Below are 21,631 nucleotides of genomic sequence, written 5' to 3'. Positions count from 1 at the left end.
TCTTGCTCTGCGATGCTGCACAGTAACGCCATCCATCAGTTCCTCGTCAGATATAGTGAACTATCCCCAACTGCTACTCCCGAGGTCGGCTTTCAATTCCGCGATGGAGTGGAAGCATTTTTAAGATGTCAAACTGTATTTATATTTCCTGGTGTAGCTTTATGTTAAAAAGCTACAGTGATAAACAGGAGAGTAAATAAATGCGAGAGGAGATTGTCTCTTGAAATTTCATGACACGAGACTGTTCAGGGACTGAGTGCTGTTTTGCTCCAGAGCGATGGATGATTGCGATTTTATCTGGGCAACATTGAACTCTTCATAGACCCAGTAGTCGTGGCCGAGTGGTTAAGGCAATGGATTAAAAATCCATTGGGGTCTCTTCTCGCAGGTTCGAATCCTGCCGGTTACAATACCAGCATTTTTTGTCTCTTAATGTAACCAAATCCGTGGGGAACTAATCCTGAGGTGGGCGGAATTAAATGCAACACCTCGAAGTTTTTCACTTTTTCATCGTGCAAGTATGCACGAAATATACGGTCGGAAATAGAACAATAATCAGACAAATCAGGGTTTAATCTAATTTGGCAGGGGTCCATCCTTTCCTGATATGTATACACTCGCCTTTCTGGTATCATCCTTGTACAACTTCTCTGTACCCTCTCTGTGTCTGTCTGTGTCTGTGTCTGTGTGTCTGTCTGGGTCTGTGTGTCTCTGTGTGTGTCTCTGTGTCAGTCTGTTTGTCTCGCTGTGTGTGTGTGTCTGCCTGTGTGTCTCTCTGTGTCGGTCTTTGTGTGTCTGTGTGTCTCTCTGTGTAGGTCTGTGTGTCTCTCTGTGTCTGTGTGTCTCTCTGTGTCGGTCTGTGTGTCTCTCTGTGTCTGTGTGTTTATGTGTGTGTCGGTCTGTGTGTCTCTCTGTGTTGGTCTGTGTGCCTCTCTCTGCTCTGCTCAACCCTGTGGCAAGGTGGGCTTGAAGGCCCGATTCTCACAGAGGCAGTTCGCCCACCATGGCAGCACCAGGATGGCGGAGTGGTTTAGGCGTTGGACTTAGAGATCCAATGGGTTTATACCCGCTTGGTTTCGAATGCCACTCCTGGTACCTCTTTAATTTAAGATCCATTTCCTTTCATCCTGCTCAGCGACACTCGTTTGTCATCAGCTGATTCTCTGACAAACAATGAGATGTTTATAGATATGGAAAGAAAGATCCCATATGTAATTCTTAAAGTGCTATTTTGGCATCTGCTGAATCTGCATTTTTCTCTCACTCCCTGTCACTCTCAACTAACAAAGAGAAGGAATGTTTTACATCTTTCAGTCTCCACCTCTCTCTGTCTCACTAGCTGTGTCCCTCTCATTCTCTCACTCTCTCTGTCTCTTTCAGTCTCTCTGTTGCACATTTGTCATACACCTCATTTTTTTTCTCTCTACTTGTCTGCTTCTCTGTTTGTCTCTCTCTGTCTCTGTCTTTCTCTCTCTCTCTCTCTCTCTCTCTCTCTCTGTCGCTCTCTGCCTTTCTCATTTGTCCAGTTCTGTTCACAACTCAATCCTTGCTCTGACAGACTGTGCACGTGTCAGTTCCTCATTAGTATAGTGCTAAGCCTGTCACCGGGGTTCAATTCCCCGATGGAGAGGACAAATGTTTAACCTTTGGGCAAACCCTTAAAATCCTGCTTGGAAAAGTAGAACAGAAAAAAATCAACTAAAATAATTTTGAAAGATTTACTGGCATACAAAAAACTGTATAACAACTTCCTGCACCAGTTCCTCGTTAGTATAGAGCTCTCTCTCTCTCTCTGTTTCCCTCTCCCTTTTGTGTGGGGCGCGGAGGAGGGAGAGAGTGACAGAGAGAAAGAGATTAACAGGGTTACGGACTGTCTGTCTGTCTCTCTCTCTCTCTCTCTCAGTCTCTCTCTCGCTCTCGCTCTTTGTTCCCCACTCCTTGCTCACTCCTCCCTCTGGGTCTGGTGATTGAGCCCAGGTCTGTTCACAGCGCCATTCTTGCTCTGAGCTTCTGCAGTGAACGCCCAGCAGTGACTTTGGTCGGTTTAGTGGAGTATCCCTGCCTGGTGAGCGGGGTTCTGCGATGGGGTGAAATGCATCTTTAAGATGTGAAATACTAATTAAATTGGTTCGTGTTAAAAAGCGAGGGAGGAACATGGAAGAGTGAAACAATGCGAGGGGAGATTGTCTCTTTGAGAATGTTCTCTGAGCGGAGACTGTTCAGGGACTGAGTGCTGTTTTGCTCCAGAGCGAGGGATGATTGTGATTTTATCTGAGCAACATTTAAAGCTTTGCAGACCCAGTAGTCGTGGCCAGTGGTTAAGGCGATAGACTAGCAATCTATTGGGGTTTCCGCGCGCTGGTTCGAATCCTGCCAACTATGGTTCCAGCATATTTCATTTCAAAATTCAAAATGTAACCAAATCCATGGATAGCTAATCCTAAGTTAGCTGGAATTAAATCCCTCAATTTTCGACACCTTGAGATTTTTCTCGTTTTCATTAATCTGCAAGTGTTCACGAAATTTACGGTCAGATATGGAAAAAAAACCGGAAAATTAGCGACCGTGTTTCTCTCTGTCTCTCTCTCTCGATGTCTAAGCCACTCTATGTGTGTGTGTCTGTGTTGATGTGTCTGTCTGTCTGTGTACATGTGTGACTTTCTATTTCTGTCTGTGTGTATCTGCCGGTCACTCGGGTAACAAGCGGGGATACTTTCCTCAGCCTTCACCTCCTTCCTGAAGTGTGGTTCCCCAGAATTGGAGAAAATACTCCAGCTGGGGCCGAAGCAGTGGTTTATTTAGGTTTGGCATAACTTCCTGGCTTGTGTACTCTGTGCCTCCATTTATAATGCCCAGGATCCCATCTGCTTCATTAACTGCTTTGTTAACCTGTCCTGCCACCGAGGAAATCTCTGCTCTGCGCAACTCTGTGGCAGGCCGGGGCTTGAAGCCCCGATTCTCACAGAGACAATCCACACACACTGACAGTACCAGAGTGGCTGCGTGGTTAAGGTGTTAAACTTATATGATCCCATGGGTTTATACCTACGTTGGTTCAAACCCCACTCCAGGTAACTCTTTAATTTAAGACCCATTTTCTTTCATCCTGTTTAGTGACACTCGTTTGTTATCTGCAGAATCTCCATCAAACAAACAATGGCATTTTTATAGATACGGAAAGAAAGATTCCATATTTATATTTCATTCTTAGAGTGCTATTTTGGCATCTGCTGAATCGGCATTTTTGCTCACTCTCAACTGACAAAGAAAAGTAATCATAAAAAGTTTTTATATTTTTCAGTCTCCACCTCTGTCTCACTATCTGTCCCTCTGTCTCCCTCTCATTCTCTCACTCTCTTTCTGTCTCTCTCTTTTACATATTTTTCATACGCCTACTTTTCTCTCTCTCTCTCTCTCTGTCCTATCTCTTGTTGATCACTCCTTCCTCTGGGTCTGGTGAATGAGCCCAGGTCTGTTCACAGTGCCATTCTTGCTCTGCGATTCTGCACAGTAACGCCATCCATCAGTTCCTCGTCAGATATAGTGAACTATTCGCAACTGCTACTCCTGAGGTCGGCTTTCAATTCCACGATGGAGTGGAAGCATTTTTAAGATGTCAAACTGTATTTATATTTCCTGGTGTAGCTTTATGTTAAAAAGCTACAGTGATAACCAGAAGAGTGAAACAATGCGAGAGGAGATTGTCTCTTGAAATTTCATGACACGGGACTGTTCAGGGACTGAGTGCTGTTTTGCTCCAGAGCGATGGATGATTGCGATTTTATCTGAGCAACATTTAAAGCCTCACAAACCCCGTAGTCGTGGCCGAGTGGTTAAGGCGATGGGCTAATAAATCCATTGGGGTCTCCCCGCACAGGTTCGAATCCTGCCGACCACGGTTCCAGCATTTTTCGTCTCTTAATAGAACCAAATCCCTGGGGAACTAATCCTGAGGTGGGCGGAATTAAATCCAACAGTTCGAAGTTTTTCACTTTTTCATTGTGCAAGTATGCACGAAATATACGGTCGGAAATAGAACAATAATCAGACAAATCAGGGTTTAATCTAATTTGGCAGGGGTCCATCCTTTCCTGATATGTATACCCTCGCATTTCTGGTATCATCCTTGTAAATCTTCTCTGTACGATGTCTGTGTCTGTGTGTCTCTCTGTGTCTGTGTGTCTCTCTGTGTCTGTGTGTCTCTGTGTGTGTCTCTGTGTCAGTCTGTTTGTCTTGCTGTGTGTGTGTGTCTGCCTGTGTGTCTCTCTGTGTCGGTCTTTGTGTGTCTGTGTGTCTCTCTGTGTAGGTCTGTGTGTCTCTCTGTGTCTGTGTGTCTGTCTGTGTGTCTCTCTGTGTCGGTCTGTGTGTCTCTCTGTGTTGGTCTGTGTGTCTCTCTGCTCTGCTCAACTCTGTGGCAAGGTGGGGCTTGAAGGCCCGATTCTCATAGAGACAGTCCGCAAACCAAACCAGCACCAGGATGGCCGAGTGGTTAAGGCGTTGGACTTAAGATCCAATGGGTTTATACCCGCGTGGGTTCGATCCCCACTCCTGGTAACTCTTTAATTTAAGATCCATTTCCTTTCATCCTGCTCAGTGACACTCGTTTGTCATCAGCTGATTCTCTGACAAACAATGAGATGTTAATAGATATGGAAAGAAAGATCTCATATGTAATTCTTAAAGTGCTATTTTGGCAACTGCTGAATCTGCATTATTCTCTCACTCTCTCTGTCACTCTCAACTAACAAAGAGAAGGAATGTTTTACATCTTTCAGTCTCCACCTCTCTCTGTCTCACTAGCTGTGTCTCTCTCATTCTCTCACTCTCTCTGCCTCTTTCAGTCTCTCTGTTGCACATTTGTCATACACCTCATTTTTTGTCTCTCTACTTGTCTGCTTCTCTGTTTGTCTCACTCTGTCTCTGTCTTTCTCTCTCTCATTCTCTCTCTCTCTGTCCCTCTCTCTGTCTCTCTCTTTGTCTCTCTCTTTGTCCCTGTCTCTCTCTCTGTCTGTCTCTGTCTCTCTCTCTCTGTCGCTCTGTCGCTCACTGCCTTTCTCACTTGTCCAGCTCTGTTAACAGCTCGATCCTTGCTCTGAGAGACTGATGCACGTGTCAGTTCCTCGTTAGTATAGTGCTAAGTCTATCACTGGGGTTCAATTCCCCGATGGAAAGGACAAATTTTTAACCTTTGGGCAACCACTTAAAATCCTGCTTGGAAAAGTAGAACAGAAAAAAATCAACTAAAATAATTTTGAAAGATTTACTGGCATACAAAAAACTGTATAACAACTTTCTGCACCAGTTCCTCGTTAGTATAGAGCTCTCTCTCTCTCTCTGTTTCCCTCTCCCTTTTGTGTGGGGTGCTGAGGAGGGAGAGAGTGACAGAGAGAAAGAGATTAACAGGGTTACGGACTGTCTGTCTCTCTCTCTCTCTGTCTCTCGCTGTTTGTTTCCCACTCCTTGCTCACTCCTCCCTCTGGGTCTGGTGATTGAGCCCAGGTCTGTTCACAGCGCCATTCTTGCTCTGCGCTTCTGCAGTGAACGCCCAGCAGTGACTTTGGTCAGTTTAGTGGAGTATCCCCGCCTGGTGAGCGGGGTTCTGCGATGGGGCGAAATGCGTCTTTAAGATGTGAAATAGTAATTAAATTGGTTCATGTTAAAAAGCGAGGGAGTAACATGGAAGAGTGAAACAATGCGAGGGGAGATTGTCTCTTTGAGAATGTTCTTGAGCGGAGACTGTTCAGGGACTGAGTGCTGTTTTGCTCCAGAGCGAGGGATGATTGCGATTTTATCTGAGCAACCTTTAAAGCTTCGCAGACCCAGTAGTCGTGGCCGAGTGGTTAAGGCGATAGACTAGAAATCCATTGGGGTTTCCCCGCGCCGGCTCGAATCCTGCCAGCTATGGTTCCAGCATATTTCATTTCAAAATTCAAAATGTAACCAAATCCATGGACAGCTAATCCTGAGTTAGCTGGAATTAAATCCCTCAATTTTCGACACCTTGAGATTTTTCTCGTTTTCATTGATCTGCAAGTGTTCACGAAATTTACGGTCAGAAATAGAACAAAAATCAGACAAATTAGTGACCGTGTTTCTCTCTGCCTGTCTCTCTCTCTCGATGTCTAAGTCACTCTATGTGTGTTGATGTGTGTGTCTGTCTGTGTACATGTGTGGCTTTCTGTTTCTGTCTGTGTGTGTCTGCCGGTCACTCGGGTAACATGCGGGGATACTTTCCTCAGCCTTCACCTCCTTCCTGAAGTGTGGTTCCCCAGAATTGGAGAAAATAATCCAGCTGGGGCCGAACCAGTGGTTTATATAGGTTTGGCATAACTTCCTGACTTGTGTACTCTGTGCCTCCATTTATAATGCCCAGGATCACATCTGCTTTATTAACTGCTTTGTTAACCTGTCCTGCCACCGAGGAAATCTCTGCTCTGCGCAACTCTGTGGCCGGGTGGGGCTTGAAGCCCCGATTATCACAGAGACAATCCACACACACTGACAGCACCAGAGTGGCTGCGTGGTTAAGGTCGTTAAACTTATATGATTCCATGGGTTTATACCTACGTTGGTTCAAACCCCACTTCAGGTAACTCTTTAATTTAAGACCCATTTCCTTTCATCCTGTTTAGTGACACTCGTTTGTCATCTGCGGAATCTCCGTCAAACAAACAATGGCATTTTTATAGATACGGAAAGAAAGATTCCATATTTATATGTCATTCTTAGAGTGCTATTTTGGCATCTGCTGAATCTGCATTTTTGCTCACTGTCAACTAACAAATAGAAGTAATCATAAAAAGTTTTTATATTTTTCAGTCTCCACCTCTGTCTCACTATCTGTCCCTCTGTCTCCCTCTCATTCTCTCACTCTCTTTCTGTCTCTCTCTTTTACATATTTTTCATACGCCTACTTTTCTCTCTCTCTCTCTCTCTCTCTCTGTCCTTCTCTTGTTGATCACTCCTTCCTCTGGGTCTGGTGAATGAGCCCAGGTCTGTTCAGAGCGCCATTCTTGCTCTGCGATTCTGCACAGTAACGCCATCCATCAGTTCCTCGTCAGACATAGTGAGCTATCCCCAACTGCTACTCCCGAGGTCGGCTTTCAATTCCGCGATGGAGTGGAAGCATTTTTAAGATGTCAAACTGTATTTATATTTCCTGGTGTAGCTTTATGTTAAAAAGCTACAGTGATAAACAGAATAGTAAAAAAATGCGAGAGGAGATTTTCTCTTAAAATTTCATGACACGGGACTGTTCAGGGACTGAGTGCTGTTTTGCTCCAGAGCGATGGAGGGTGGTGATTTTATCCGAGCAACATTTGAAGTCTCAACGACCCAGTAGTCGTGGCCGAGTGGTTAAGGCGATGGACTAGAAATCCGTTGGGGTTCTCCCCGCGCAGGTTGGAATCCTGCCGACTACGATTCCAGCATCTTTTGTTTCATTTCAAAATGTAACCAAATCCCTGGGGAACTAATCCTGAGGTGGGTGGAATTAAATCCCACACCTTCCAATACCTCGAAGTTTTTCACTTTTTCATTGTGCAAGTATGCATGAAATATACGGTTGGAAATAGAACAATAATCAGACAAATCAGGGTTTAAACTAAGTTGGCAGGGGTCCATCTTTCCTGACGTGTATACCCTCGCATTTCTTGTATGATCCTTGTAAATCTTCTCTGTACCCTCTCTGTGTCTGTGTGTCTCTCTGTGTCTGTGTGTCTCTCTGTGTCTGTGTGTCTATGTGTGTCTCTCTGTGTTTCGGTCTGTGTGTCTCTCTGTGTCTGTGCGTCTCTCTGTGTCTGTGTGTCTATGTGTGTCTCTCTGTGTCGGTCTGTGTGTCTCGCTGTGTCTGTGTGTGTGTCTCTCTGTGTCGGTCTGTGTGTCTGTGTGTTTATGTGTGTGTCGGTCTGTGTGTCTCTCTGTGTTGGTCTGTGTGTCTCGCTCTGCTCTGCTCAACTCTGTGGCAAGGTGGGGCTTGAAGGCCCGATTCTCTCAAAGAAAGCCTAAAAGCCATCCAAACACCATGATGGCCGAGTGGTTACGGCGTTGGACTTAAAATCCAATGGATTATACTCACGGGGGTTCGAACCCCACTCCTGGTAAATCTTTAATTTAAGATCCATTTCCTTTCATCCTGCTCAGTGACACTCGTTTGTCATCAGCTGATTCTCCAACGAACAATGAGATGTTTATAGATATGGAAAGAAAAATCTCTTATGTAATTCTTAAAGTCCTATTTTGTCATCTGCTGAATCTGCATTTTTCTCTCACTCTCACTGTCACTCTCAACTAAGGTGTGGAGATGCCGGTGTTGGACTGGGGTGGACAAATGTAAGAAATCACACAACACCAGGCTGGACTATAACCTGGTGTTGTGTGATTTCTTACAACTCTCAACTAACAAAGAGAAGAGATCGTGAAATGCTGTTACATCTTTCAGTCTCCACATCTCTCTGTCTCACTATCTGTTTCCATCTCATTCTCTCACTCTCTTTTTCTCTATCTCTGTCTCTCTCTATTTGTCTCCCTCTGTCTGTCTCTCTGTCTGTCTCTCATTGTCTATCTCTCTCTGTATGGCTATCTGTCTGTTTCTCTCTGTCTCTCTCTCTCTGTATGGCTCTCTGTCTTTCTCTGTCTGTTTCTCTCTGTCTGTCTCTGTCTGTTTCTCTCCGTCTGTCTGTCTCTGTCTGTCTGTGTGTCTGTCTCTCTGTGTGTCTGTCTCTCTGTCTGTCTCTCTGTCTATCTGTCTCTGTATGGCTCTCTGTCTTTCTCTGTTTTTTTCTCTCTCTGTCTCTGTCTGTTTCTCTCTGTCTGTTTCTCTCTGTCTGTCTCTCTCTGTCTGTCTCTGACTGTCTCTCTCTTTGTCTCTGTCTCGCTTTCTCATTTGTCAAGTTCTGTTAACAGCTCGATTCTAGCAACAGCCAGAATATCAGTTCCTCGTTAATATAGTGGTGAGTACCCCTGCCTGTCACGCTGGAGACCGGGGTTAAATTCCCCAATGGGGAGGACGATTTCAACATTAAAATTTTAAACCTTTGGGCAACTCCTTAAAAACCTCCTTGGAAAAGTAAAACAGAAAAAAAGCCTGCCAAATAGTGTTAAAAGATTTACTGGCATACGAAGAACTGTATAACAACTTCCTGCACCAGTTCCCCGTTAGTATAGAGCTCTCTCTCTCTCTCTGTTTCCCTCTCCCTTTTGTGTGGGGCGCGGAGGAGGGAGAGAGTGACAGAGAGAAAGAGATTAACAGGGTTACGGACAAAAAGCGGGGGGTGGGACTGAGCATGACTGGTCTTTCAAAGAGACAGCACAGGCACGGCGGGCCGAATGTCCTCCTTCTGTGCTGTAAGATTCTATGAATCCATGACACTCAGAAAAGCTTATTAAATATGTGACTTACACATAAACATAGAGAGCAGGCACACATGTCTGTGTGTGTGTGTGTTCGAGTCTTTGTCTCAAACACTGCATAACTACTTCCTCTACCAGGTCCTTGATAGTATAGTGGTGAGGATTCAATTCCCCGACAGGTTCTCTCTCTCTCTCTCTCTCTCTCTCTCTCTCTCTGCCTCGCTCCGTGTCTCTCTCGCTCGTTGTTTCCCTCTCCTTGCTCACTCCTCCCTCTGGGTCTGGTGAATGAGCCCAGGTCTGTCCACAGCGCCATTCTTGCTCTGAGCTTCTGCAGAGAACGCCCAGTAGTGACTTTGGTCAGTTTAGTGGAGTATCGACGCCTGGTGAGCGGGGTTCTGCGATGGGGCGAAATGCGTCTTTAAGATGTGAAATACTAATTAAATTGGTTCATGTTAAAAAGCGAGGGAGGAACATGGAAGAGTGAAATAAATGCGAGAGGAGATTGTCTCTGAGAATGTTCTTGAGCGGAGACTGCTCAGGGACTGAGTGCTGTTTTGCTCCAGAGCGATGGATAATTGCGATTTTATCAGAGCAACATTTGAAGTTTTACAGACCCAGAAGTCGTGGCCCTGTGGTTAAGGCGATGGGCTAGAAATCCATTGGGGTTTCCCTGCACAGGTTCGAATCCTGTCGACTGCGGTTCCAGTATTTTTCATCCCATTTCTTTTCAAAATGTAACCAAATCCATGGAGAACTAATCATGAGTTAGGCGGAATTAAATCCCACAACTTTCGACACCTCGAGATTTTTCTCGTTTTCATTGATCTGCAAGTATTCACCAAATATACGGTCAGAAGTGGAACAAAAATCAGACAAGTTAGCGACAGCGTTTCTTTCTGTCTGTCTGTCTCTCTCGATGTCTGAGTCACTCTATGTGTGTGTCTGTGTTGATGTGTGTGTCTGTCTGTGTACATGTGTGGCTTACTGTGTGTGTCTGCCAGTAACGCGGGTAACAAGCGGGCATACTTTCCTCAGCCTTCACCTCCTTCCTAAAGTGTGGTTCCCCAGAATTAGACACAATACTCCAACTGGGGCCGAACTAGTGTTTTATTTAGGTTTACCATAACTTCCTGGTTTGTGTACTCTGTGCCTCCATTTAAAAACCCCAGGATCACATCTGCTTCATTAACTGCTTTGTTAACCTGTCCTGCCACCGAGGAAATCTCTGCTCTGCTCAGCTCTGTGACAGGGTGGGGCTTGAAGCCCCAATTCTCACAGAGACAATCCACACACTCTGACAGCACCAGAGTGGCTGAGTGGTTAAGGCGTTGGACTTAAGATCCAATGGGTTTATACCCGCGTGGGTCCGAACCCCACTCCAGGTAACTCTTTAATTTAAGACACATTTCCTTTCATCCTGCTCAGTGACACTCGTTTGTCATCTGCTGAATCTCCATCAAACAACGAATGAGATTTTTATAGATACGGAAAGAAAGATTTCATATTTATATGTCATTCTTAGAGTGCTATTTTGGTATCTGCTGAATCTGCATTTTCGTTGACTCTCAACTAACAAAGAGAAGTAATCATAAAATTTTTATATATTTCAGTCTCCACCTCTGTCTCACTATCTGTCTCTCTGTCTCCCTTTCATTCTCTCACTCTCTTTCTGTCTCTCTGTTACACATTTGTCATACACCTCCTTTTATGTCTCTCTCTCTCTCTCTGTCTTCTGTCTGTCTCTCTCTCTGTCTTTCTCTGTCTGTCTCTCTCTCTGTCTTTCTCTCTCTGTCTCTCCGTCTCTGTATGTATCTCTGTCTTTCTCTATATCTTTCTCTGTCTGTGTCTCTGTGTCTTTGTCTCTCTGTCTTTCTCTCTCTGTCTATCTGTCTTTGTCTGTCTCTTTGCCTTTCTCCGTCTGTCTCTCTGTCTTTCTCTGTATGTCTTTCTGTCTGTCTCTCTCTGTCTCTCTGTCTGTCTCTGTATTTCTCTGTCTGTCTCTCTGACAATCTCTGTCCCTGTCTCTCTCACTCTCTCTCTCTCTCTGTCTCCCTCTCTCTCTTTGTCCTCTCTATCTTTGTGGCGATGTTTCTTTGTCTCTCTCTCTCTGTCTCCGTGTCTGTGTGTGTCTGTGTCTCTCCGCCTCTCTCTGTTTCTCTCTCGCTCCTTGTTTCCCTCTCCATGCTCACTCCTCCCTCTGGGTCTGGTGAATGAGCCCAGGTCTGTTCACAGCGCCATTCTTGCTCTGCGTTTCTGCAGAGACTGCAATGCAGGGTTTCCGGTCAGTTTCTCTGACTGAAGGGATGCCAAAATTTTGGGGTGTAAAAGGTGGTGTTTCAAGACACTCAGGTACTGCAGCCAGACCATATTGTCAGAAATCGTACATCTAGTCATCGCCGAATTGACCAATCACCGGTGTTAATGAGCAAAACATCATGTGCCTATGATCACTGGAGCTTCAAAGTAAAGGGATCGCTCTGTCTATGCTAAGGTATAGTCAGGAATTGTTATATACACGACATAACCGTCGGATGCTTACTTGTAATCCCTTGCTGATTTTTAAGTAAAATACGTTTTTCACAGATTCATTGGGTTTGGTGTTGTCTGTTCGACGGGCCTGAACTTAGGAAACTGTTGGATGGGGTGCAGGGCGATCTCCACATGTCTTACAGGATATATATCAAACCATTCAGCTATGTTTCGAACACATTGCTTGCTGAAGGCAGCAGGACAGGTAGATAAGGTGGTTAAAAAGACATATGGGATACTTGCCTTCATTAGCCGAGGCATAGACTATAAGAGCAGGGAGGTTATGATGCAGCTGTAGAAAACGCTAGTTAGGCCACAGCTGGAATACTGTGTGCAGTTCTGGTCGCCACACTATAGGAAGGATGTGATTGCATTGGAGAGAGTGCAGAGGAGATTCACCAGGATGTTACCTGGGCTGGAGCGCTTCAGCTATGAAGAGAGACTGGACAGGCTGGGGTTGTTTTCCTTGGAGCAGAGAAGGCTGAGGGGGGACCTTATTGAGCTGTACAAAATTATGAGGGGCATAGATAGGGTAGATAGAAAGGAACTATTCCCCTTAGTAGAGGGGTCAATAACCAGGGTGCATAGTTTCAAAGTAAGGGGCAAGAGGTTTAGAGGGGATTTGAGGAAAAACTTTTTCACCCAGAGGGTGGTTGGAATCTGGAACTCACTGCCTGAAAGGGTGGTAAAGGCAGGAACCCTCACAACATTCAAGAAGCATTTAGATGAGCACTTGATACGCCATAGTATACAAGGCTAGGGACCGAGTGCTGGAAAATGGGATTCGAATAGACAGGGCTTGATGGCCGGTGTGGACACGATGGGCCGAAGGGCCTCTTTCTGTGCTGTATGACTCTGACTCTATGGGCACTGATTTGGGAGGCGACAACATGTTCAAGCACTGGAGAAGAAAGGGAGGTTGGAGATGTGGCGGTGGTTTGCAAGGACAGAGGTGCCAAGGGTGGGTCTTTTGAAGTGCGGGGTCGGACTCAAAGGCCCAAGTGAGTCAGAGAAGGGAGAGATGAAATTCGCTGTAATATCAGTGAAGTTAATTTTGAGAAGGTGGGAAACTGCGGGTAACTTTTATCAGTAGATTTTTTTCCTGCCCGTCTCTTTGCCAATCACCATAAACCTGTGTCCTCTAGTTATCGACCCTCCTGGTGCACACTTATGGTTGTACGCTCTGTCTCCTCCTGTCACACTCTGGTTATCATTAGCCCTATCGCTACCCTGCACTATTGCCTTCTCCTTTCTCTTTGGCTTTCTAATTCCCTCTTCCCTCCTCCCCCGACTCTTTAGTTTAAAGCCCTATTTATAAATCCCAGGACCCCATATGCTTTATTGAATGATTTGTTCACCTGTCCTGCGACCTTAAGAAGCTCTGCTCTGCTCAACTTACTGGCAGAGTGGGGCTTGAATCCCAGAATCACAAAGAGACCGTCTCCTAACAACACCAGCACCAGGATGGCCAAGTGGTTAAGGTGTGAGACTTAAGATCCAGTCGGTTTATACCCGTTTATATCTATGTCCTTTCACCCTGCTCAGTGACACTTGTTTATCATCTGCTGAATCTCCATCAAACAAATAATGAGATGTTTATAGATATGGGAAGTATATAAGGAGCAGGAGTCGGCCATTTGGCCCTTCGAGCCTGCTCTGCCATTCAATAAGATCATGGCTGATCGTCTACCTCATCTCCAATTTCCTGCACTATCCCCAGATCCCTTGAAAGAAAGATTCCATATTTATATGTAATTCTTGTTATGCTATTTTGGAAGCTGCATTTTTCTCCAACTCCCTCTCTGTCACTCTCAACTAACAAAGAGCTGGAATTGTGGAATGTATCTATACCTTTCGGTATCTACCTCACTCTCTGTCTCACCATCTGTCTCTCTCTGTTTGTCTGTCTCTCTCTCTGTCACACATTTGTCTTCAGCCTCCTTTTGTGTCTCTCTGTCTTCCTCTCTCTCTCTCTCTCTGTCTCTCTGTCTCGGTATCTCTCTCTGTCTTCCTCTCTCAGCCTCTCTCTCTCTGTGTCTTCCTCTCTCAGTCTCTCTGTCTCTGTGTCTCTCTCTCTGTCTTCCTCACTCTCTCTCTGTCTCTCTCTCTGTCTCGGTGTCTCTCTCTGTCTGACTATCTGTCTCTGTCTTCCTCTGCCTCTCTCTCTGTCTCTTTCTCACTTTGTCCACTGCACACTGTATGTGCACAGCTCGATTTCTGCTGTGACAGTCTCTGTACATGACCGTCCTCGTTAGTATAGTGGTGAGTATCCCTCTTTGTCATGCTTCCTCCCCGATGGGGAGGAAGCATTTTTAACATCTCGAATTTTATACCTTTGTGCAGGTGCTTAAAATCCTCCTTGGCAAAGTAGAACAGAAAAATAATCTAAAATAATTTTAAAAATTTACTCTAATATGAAGAACTGTATAAGAACTTCCTGCACCAGTTCCTCGTTAGTAAGGAGCTCTCTCTCTGTTTCCCTGTTCCTTTTGTGTGGGGCGTGGAGGAGGGAGAGAGGGACAGAGAGAATGTTTGTGTCTGTCAATGTGTGTGTCTGTCTATCTGTGTATGCGTGTGTCTGTATGTGAATCTGTCTGTGTATGCCTTTGAATCTGTGTGTGTGTGTTTGAGTCTTTGTCTCAAGCACTACATAACTAAATCCTCTACCAGGTCCTTGATAGTATAGTGGCGAGGATTCAATTCCCCGACAGGTTCTCTGTCTCTCTCTCTCTCTCATATTTAACTATAATTCTTAAAGTGCTATTTTGGCATCTGCTAAATCTGCATTTTCTCAAGTGTCTCTATTGACTAACAAGGAGAAAGAGAATTCAGTCTCTACCCCTCTCTATCACACTATCTGTCTCTCTGTATCCCTCTCATTCACTCTCTCTCTCTCTGTTACACATTTGTCATAAGCTTCCTTTTCTGTCTCTCTCTCTGTATCTATCATTGTCCCTCTCTTTCTCTCTCTGTCTGTCTCTCTGTCTTTCTCTCTCTGTCTCACTATTTGTCCCTTTCTCTGTTTGTCCCGTCTCTCTCTCTCTTTCTCACTCAGCCCAGTACTGTTCACAGCTCGATTCTTGCTCTGACAGACTTTACATCCGTCAGTTCCTCGTTAGTATAGTGGTGAGTATCCCCGCCTGTCACGCGGGAGACCGGGGTTCAATCCCCCGACAGGGAGAATGGTTTTATAATTCAAAATTTTAAACCTTTGGCCAACTCCTTAAAAACCTCCTTGGGAAAGTAGAATAGAAAAAACATCAACTAATATAATTTTAAAAGATTTACTGTCATAACAACTTCCTGCACCAGTTCGTCGTTAGTACAGAGCTGTCTCTCTCTGGTTTCCTCTCTGTCTCATTCACTGTTCCCCAGTCTCTCTCTCTCTGTCTCAGTCTCTCTCTGTCTGTGTGTCTCTCTCTCTGCCTCTCTCTCTCTGCCTCTCACCGTGTCTCTCTCGCTCTTTGTTTCCCTCTCCTTGCTCACTCCTCCCTCTGGGGCTGGTGAATGAGCCCAGGTCTGTCCACAGCCCCATTCTTGCTCTGAGCTTCTGCAGAGAACGCCCAGCAGTGACTTTCGTCAATTCCTCATCAATTCAGTGAACTATCGCCGCCTGTTGCGCGGCTGACAGAGGTTCAATTCTGTGATGGGGAGAAATTAGTCTTTACGGTGTAAAATAATTGTTATATTTCTTGGCGTAACTTAATGTTAAAAAGCGAGGGAGGAACATGGAAGAGTGAAATAAATGCGAGAGGAGATTGTCTCTCTGAGAATTTTCTGGAGCGGAGACTGTTCAGGGACTGAGTGCTGTTTTGCTCCAGAGCGATGGATGATTGCGATTTTATCTGAGCAACATTTAAAATCTGACAGACCCAGTAGTCGTGGCCGAGTGGTTAAGGCGATGGACTAGAAATCCATTGGGTTTTCCCTGCGCAGGTTCAAATCCTGCCGACTACGGTTCCGGCATTTTTCATCCCATTTCATTTCAAAATGTAAATCCCTGGCAAACTAATCCTGAGTTAGGCGGAATTAAATCCCACAACTTTCAACACCTCGAGATTTCTCTCGTTTTCATTGATCTGCAAGTATTCACCAAATATACGGTCAGAAATAGAACAAAAATCAGGCAAATTAGCGACAGTGTTTCTCTCTACCTGTCTTTCTCTCTCGATGTCTGAGTCACTCTATGTGTGTGTCTGTGTTGATGTGTGTGTCTGTCTGTGTACATGTGTGGCTTTCTGTTTCTGTCTGTGTGTGCCTGCCGGTCACTCGGGTAACAAGCGGGGATACTTTCCTCAGCCTTCACCTCCTTCCTGAAGTGTGGTTCCCCAGAATTGGACACAATACTCCAGCTGGGGCCGAACTAGTGTTTTATTTATGTTTCCCATAACTTCCTGGCTTGTGTACTCTGTGCCTCTATTTATAAACCCCAGGATCACATCTGCTTTATTAACTGCTTTGTTAACCTGTCCTGCCACCGAGGGAATCTCTGCTCTGCTCAACTCTGTGGCAGGGTGGGGCTTGAAGGCCCGATTCTCACAGAGACAGTCCACGCCCGTTAACAGCCCCAGGATGGTCGAGTTGTTAAGACCTTGAACTTAAGATCCAATGGGTTTATGCCCACTTGGGTTCGAACCCCACTCCTGGTTCTTGTTTAATTTAAGACCCATTTCCTTACATTTTGCTCAGTGACACTCGTTTGTCATCTGCTGAATCTCCATCAAACAAGCAATGAGATTTTTATAGATACGGAAAGAAAGATTTCATATTTATATGTAATTCTTGAAGTGCTCTTTTGGCATCTGCGGAATCTGCACTTTCGCTCACTCTCTGTCTCTCTCAACTAACAAAGAGAAGGAATCGTAAAATGTTTTTATATCCTTCAGTCTCCACCTCTCTCTGTCTCTCTCTCTCACTCTCTTTCTGTCTCTCTCTGTTACACATTTGTCATACGCCTCCTTTTATGTCTCTCTGTCTACTTGTTTTTCTCTGTCTGTCTGTCTCTCTCTCTCACTGTCTTTCTGTTTCTCTCTGTCTTTCTCTCTCTGTCTATCTGCATCTTGCTCTCTCAGTCTATCTCTCTCATTGTCCTCTCTATCTTTGTGTATCTTTGTGTCTCAGCCTTTCTGTCTGTGTGTGTCTCACTCTGTGCCTCTCTCTGTTTTTGTTTCTCTCAAATCAAATTCAAATTCAAATTCAAATGCTTTATTGGCATGTAAGTTTACAGAGAACCATATTGCCAAAGCTTACATAGCAAAAAGGTACATTTTCAAACATTCTGTAGGTGTCAATCGATTTGACATTTGTTGGGTACATACAATATTACTTTTAAACAATATTAATTTTAAACAGTCTTTCTACTTCATTTGGTACGTTCAATATTAATTTTAAACTGTCTTAATTTTAAACAGTCCTCAGGTTGTGACATGTTGTTACATATTTGGCCCCAAGGTATGGTCTGTCTCCTTCTCCCAGGACTAATCTCAATTTTGACAGGTCATCCAATTCCTTGAAATCTGGGGTTGTTTGGCTTAGCTTGTTGAATAATATGTTTCTTGATGTGTTGAATTTTTCGCATTTTAGGAGGAAATGCATTTCTGTTTCAACCTCGCCGGCCAGACATTGATCGCATATTCTATTCTCTCTAGGCTGCCAGGATTGCTTGTATCTGCCTTTTTCAATTTCCAGTTGGTGGTCGCTTAGTCTGTACCTGGTGAGGGTCTGTCTCTGTTTTGTGTCTCTGATGGTCGTGAGGTAGTCTGCCAGTTTATATTCTCTTTTTAGGGCCCGGTAACATTCTAATCTCTCTCTCTCTCTCTCTCTCTCTCTCTCTCCATGTCTCTCTCGCTCTTTGTTTCCCTCTCCTTGCTCACTCCTCCCTCTGGGTCTGGTGAATGAGCCCAGGTCTGTTCACAGCGCCATTCTTGCTCTGCGCTTCTGCAGTGACTGCAAAGGAATGTCTTCCGTCAGTTCCTCGTTAAATATAGTGAAGTATCCCCGCCTGTTACGTTGGAAGACGGGGTTTCAATTCCCCGTCGGGAATTAAGCATTTCTAAAATCTGCAATGATGTATCCTGGTGCAGCTTCCAGTAAAAAAGCTGCAGTGAAAAATTGAAGAGTAAAAATTGCGAGAGGGGGTTGTCTCTTTGAGAACTTTCTTCAACATAGACTGTTTCGGGGCGAAGTGCTGTTTTGCTCCAGAGCAATGGATGATTGCGATTTTATCTGAGCAACATTTAAAATCTCACAGACCCAGTAGTTGTGGCCGAGTGGTTGAGGCGATGGGCAAGAAATCCATTGGGGTCTCCCCGCGCAGGTTCGAATCCTGCCGACTACGGTTCCAGCATTTTTCATCCCATTTCAAAATGTAACCAAATCCCTGGAGAACTAATCCTGAGTTAGGCGGAATTAAATCCCACATTTTTCGACTCCTCGAAGTTGTCATGTTTTCATTGTGCAAATATTCACGAAATATATGGTCGGAAATAGAACAACAATCAGGCAAATTAGCGACAGTGTTTCTGCCTGTATCCCTCGATGTCTAAGTCACTCTATATGTGTGTCTGTGTTGATGTGTATGTGTGGCTTTCTGTTTCTGTCTGTGTGTGTCTGCCGATCACTCAGGTAACAAGCGGGGATACTTTCCTCAGCCTTCACATCTTCCTAAAGTGTGTTGCCCCAGAATTGGACACAATACTCCAGCTGAGGCCGAACAAGTGTTTTATTTAGATTTCCCATAACTTCCTGGCTTGCGCACTCTGCCTCCATTTACAAACCCCAGGATCCCATCTGCTTTTTTAACTGCTTTGTTAACCTGTCCTGCCACCGAGGAAATCTCTGCTTTGCTCAACTCTGTGACAGGCTGGCGCTTCAAGCCCTGATTCTCACAGAAACAGCGCACAACAGCTAACAGTACCAGGATGGCCGAGTGGTTAAGGCGTTGGACTTAAGATCCACTGGGTTTATACCCGCGTGGGTTCGAGACCCACTCCTGGTAACTCTTTAATTTAAGACACATTTCCTTTCATCCTGCTCAGTGACACTCTGTCATCTGCTGGACCTCCATCAAACAAACAATGAGGTTTTAGTAGGTGCGGAAAGGTTTCATATGTAATTCTTCAAGTCCTATTTTTCATTTGCTGAATCTGCATTTTTCTCTCACTCTCTCTGTCACTCTCAGCTAACAAGGAGAAGGAATCGTAAAATGTTTTTATATTTTTCAGTCTCCACCTCTGTCTCACTATCTGCCTCTCTGTCTCCCTCTCATTCTCTCACTCTCTTTCTGTCTCTCTCTGTTACACATTTGTCATACGGCTCCTTTTCTGTCTCTCACTCCGTCTTTCTCTGTCTGTCTGTCTCTCTCTCTGTCTCTCTCTCTCTCTGTTTGTCTCTCTGTCTGTCTCTGTCTGTCGGTCTCTCTCTGTCTGTCTCTGTGTGTCTGTCTCCCTCTGTCTGTCTCTCTCTCTGCCTGTCTCTCTCTGTCTTTCTCTCTCTGTCTGTCTCTCTCTGTCTGTCTGTCTCTCTCTCTGTCTCTCTCTCTCTCTGTCTGTTTCTATCTCTGTCTCTCTCTCTGTTTCTCTGTGTCTGTCTCTCTCTCTGCCTGTTTCTCTCTGTCTTTCTCTCTGTGTTTCTCTCTCTGTCTGTCTCTCTCTGTCTTTCTCTCAATTCAATTCAATTTCAATTCAAATGCTTTATTGGCATGAAAGTTTACAGAGAACCATATTGCCTCTCTCTCTCTATCTGTCTCTCTCTCTGTCTGTCTCTCTCTCTCTGTTTCTACCTCTGCCTGTCTCTCTCTCTGTTTCTCTCTGTCTTTCTCTCTCTGTCTGTCTCTCTCTCTGTCTCTCTCTCTGTCTGTCTCTCTCTCTGTCTGTCTCTCTCTGTCTTTCTCTCTCTGTCTCTCTCTCTCTATCTGTCTCTCTCTCTGTCTGTCTCTCTCTCTCTCTGTTTCTACCTCTGCCTGTCTCTCTCTCTGTTTCTCTCTGTCTTTCTCTCTCTGTCTGTCTCTCTCTCTGCCTCTCTCTCTGTCTCTCTCTCTCTGTCTGTCTCTCTCTGTGTCTGTCTCTCTCTGATTGTCTCTGTCTTTGTCCCTGTCTCTTTATCTCTCTCTGCATTTCTCATTTTTCAAGTTTTGCTCACAGACCCATTCTTGCTCTGGCAAACTGTACATGTCAGTTCCGCGTTATTATAGCGGCGAGTATCCCCGCCTGTCACGTGGGAGACCGGATTCAATTCCCCGACAAGAAGGGTGCTTTTAATATTCCAAATTGTAAACCTTTGGGCAACCCCTTAAAATCCTCCTTGGAAAAGTAGGACAGAAAAAAATCACTAAAATAATTTTACAAGATTTACTGCCATATGAAGAACTGTATAACAACTTCTTGCACCAGTTCCCCGTTAGTATAGAGCTCTCTCTCTCTCTCTGTTTCCCTCTCCCTTTTGTGTGGGGCGCGGAGGAGGGAGAGAGTGACAGAGAGAAAGAGATTAACAGGGTTACGGACAAAAAGCGGGGGCTGGGACTGAGCACGACTGCTCTTTCAAAGGGACAGCACAGGCACGGCGGGCCGAATGGCCTCCTTCTGTGCTGTAAATTTCTATGAATCCATGATACTCAGAAAAGCTTATTAAATATGAGACTTACACATAAACATAGAGAGCAGACACACATGTCTGTGTGTGTGTGGGTTCGAGTCTTTGTCTCAATCACTACATAACTACTTCCTCTACCAGGTCCTTGATAGTATAGTGGTGAGGATTCAATTCCCCGACACGTTGTCTCTCTCTCTCTCTCTCTCTCTCTCTCTCTCTCTCTGTGTCTCTCTCTGCCTCTCCCCGTGTCTCTCTCGCTCTTTGTTACCCTCTCCTTGCTCACTCCTCCCTCTGGGTCTGGTGAATGAGCCCAGGTCTGTCCACAGCGCCATTCTTGCTCTGAGCTTCTGCAGAGAACGCCCAGCAGTGACTTTGGTCAGTTTAGTGGAGTATCCCCGCCTGGTGAGCGGGGTTCTGCGATGGGGCGAAATGCGTCTTTAAGATGTGAAATACTCATTAAATTGGTTCGTGTTAAAAAGCGAGGGAGGAACATGGAAGATTAAATAAATGCGAGAGGAGATTGTCTCTTTGAGAATGTTCTTGAGCGGAGGCTTTTCAGGGACTGAGTGCTGTTTTGCTCCAGAGCGATGGATGATTGCGATTTTTTCTGAGCAACATTTAACCCATCAACTAACCAGTAGTCGTGGCCGAGTGGTTAAGGCGATGGACTAGAAATCCATTGGGGTTTCCCCGCGCGCAGGTTCGAATCCTGCCGATTACGGTTCCAGCGTTTTTCTATTTAAAATATAACCAAATTCCTGGAGAACTAATCCTGAATGAGACGATATTAAATCCCACAACTTTGAACACCTCGAGATTTTTCTCGTTTTCATTGATCTGCAAGTGTTCACGAAATTTACGGTCAGAAATAAAACAAAAATTACTGACAGTGTTTCTCTCTACCTGTCTGTCTCTCTCGATGTCTAAGTCACTCTATGTGTGTGTCTGTGTTTGATGTGTGTGTCTGTCTGTGCACATGTGTGTCTGTCTGTGTGTGTCTGCTGGTCACTCGGGTAACAAGCGGGGATACTTTCCTCAGCCTTCACCTCCTTTCTGAAGTGTGGTTCCCCAGAATTGGACACAATACTCCAGCTGGGGTCGAACTAGTCGTTTATTTAGGTTTGGCAAAACTTCCTGGTTTGTGTTCTCTGTGCCTCTATTT

The 21,631-nt window shown here is 45.0% G+C and overlaps 7 non-coding genes across 7 annotated transcripts; all 7 read left to right on the top strand.

Moving 5' to 3' along the window:
- The first annotated feature begins 327 nt into the window (after positions 1–327).
- Positions 328–409, top strand: trnaf-aaa (transfer RNA phenylalanine (anticodon AAA)). The gene has a single exon. It is a non-coding gene; the product is annotated as a tRNA-Phe (tRNA).
- A 4,062-nt stretch (positions 410–4,471) lies between these two features.
- Positions 4,472–4,554, top strand: trnal-uaa (transfer RNA leucine (anticodon UAA)). The gene has a single exon. It is a non-coding gene; the product is annotated as a tRNA-Leu (tRNA).
- Positions 4,555–8,020: 3,466 nt separating this feature from the next.
- On the top strand, positions 8,021–8,102 carry trnal-uaa (transfer RNA leucine (anticodon UAA)). Its single transcript has one exon. It is a non-coding gene; the product is annotated as a tRNA-Leu (tRNA).
- A 2,551-nt stretch (positions 8,103–10,653) lies between these two features.
- On the top strand, positions 10,654–10,736 carry trnal-uaa (transfer RNA leucine (anticodon UAA)). Its single transcript has one exon. It is a non-coding gene; the product is annotated as a tRNA-Leu (tRNA).
- Positions 10,737–15,755: 5,019 nt separating this feature from the next.
- Positions 15,756–15,837, top strand: trnas-aga (transfer RNA serine (anticodon AGA)). The gene has a single exon. It is a non-coding gene; the product is annotated as a tRNA-Ser (tRNA).
- Positions 15,838–18,794: 2,957 nt separating this feature from the next.
- trnal-uaa (transfer RNA leucine (anticodon UAA)) lies at positions 18,795–18,877 on the top strand. Its single transcript has one exon. It is a non-coding gene; the product is annotated as a tRNA-Leu (tRNA).
- Positions 18,878–21,106: 2,229 nt separating this feature from the next.
- Positions 21,107–21,190, top strand: trnas-aga (transfer RNA serine (anticodon AGA)). The gene has a single exon. It is a non-coding gene; the product is annotated as a tRNA-Ser (tRNA).
- Positions 21,191–21,631: the final 441 nt, after the last annotated feature.

The sequence above is a fragment of the Somniosus microcephalus genome, chromosome 4 (genome assembly GCF_052327205.1).
Source record: "Somniosus microcephalus isolate GS21.2 chromosome 4, FLI_Smic_1.0, whole genome shotgun sequence".
Taxonomy (NCBI): domain Eukaryota; kingdom Metazoa; phylum Chordata; class Chondrichthyes; order Squaliformes; family Somniosidae; genus Somniosus; species Somniosus microcephalus.
This window is presented reverse-complemented; position numbering and strand designations above follow the sequence as displayed.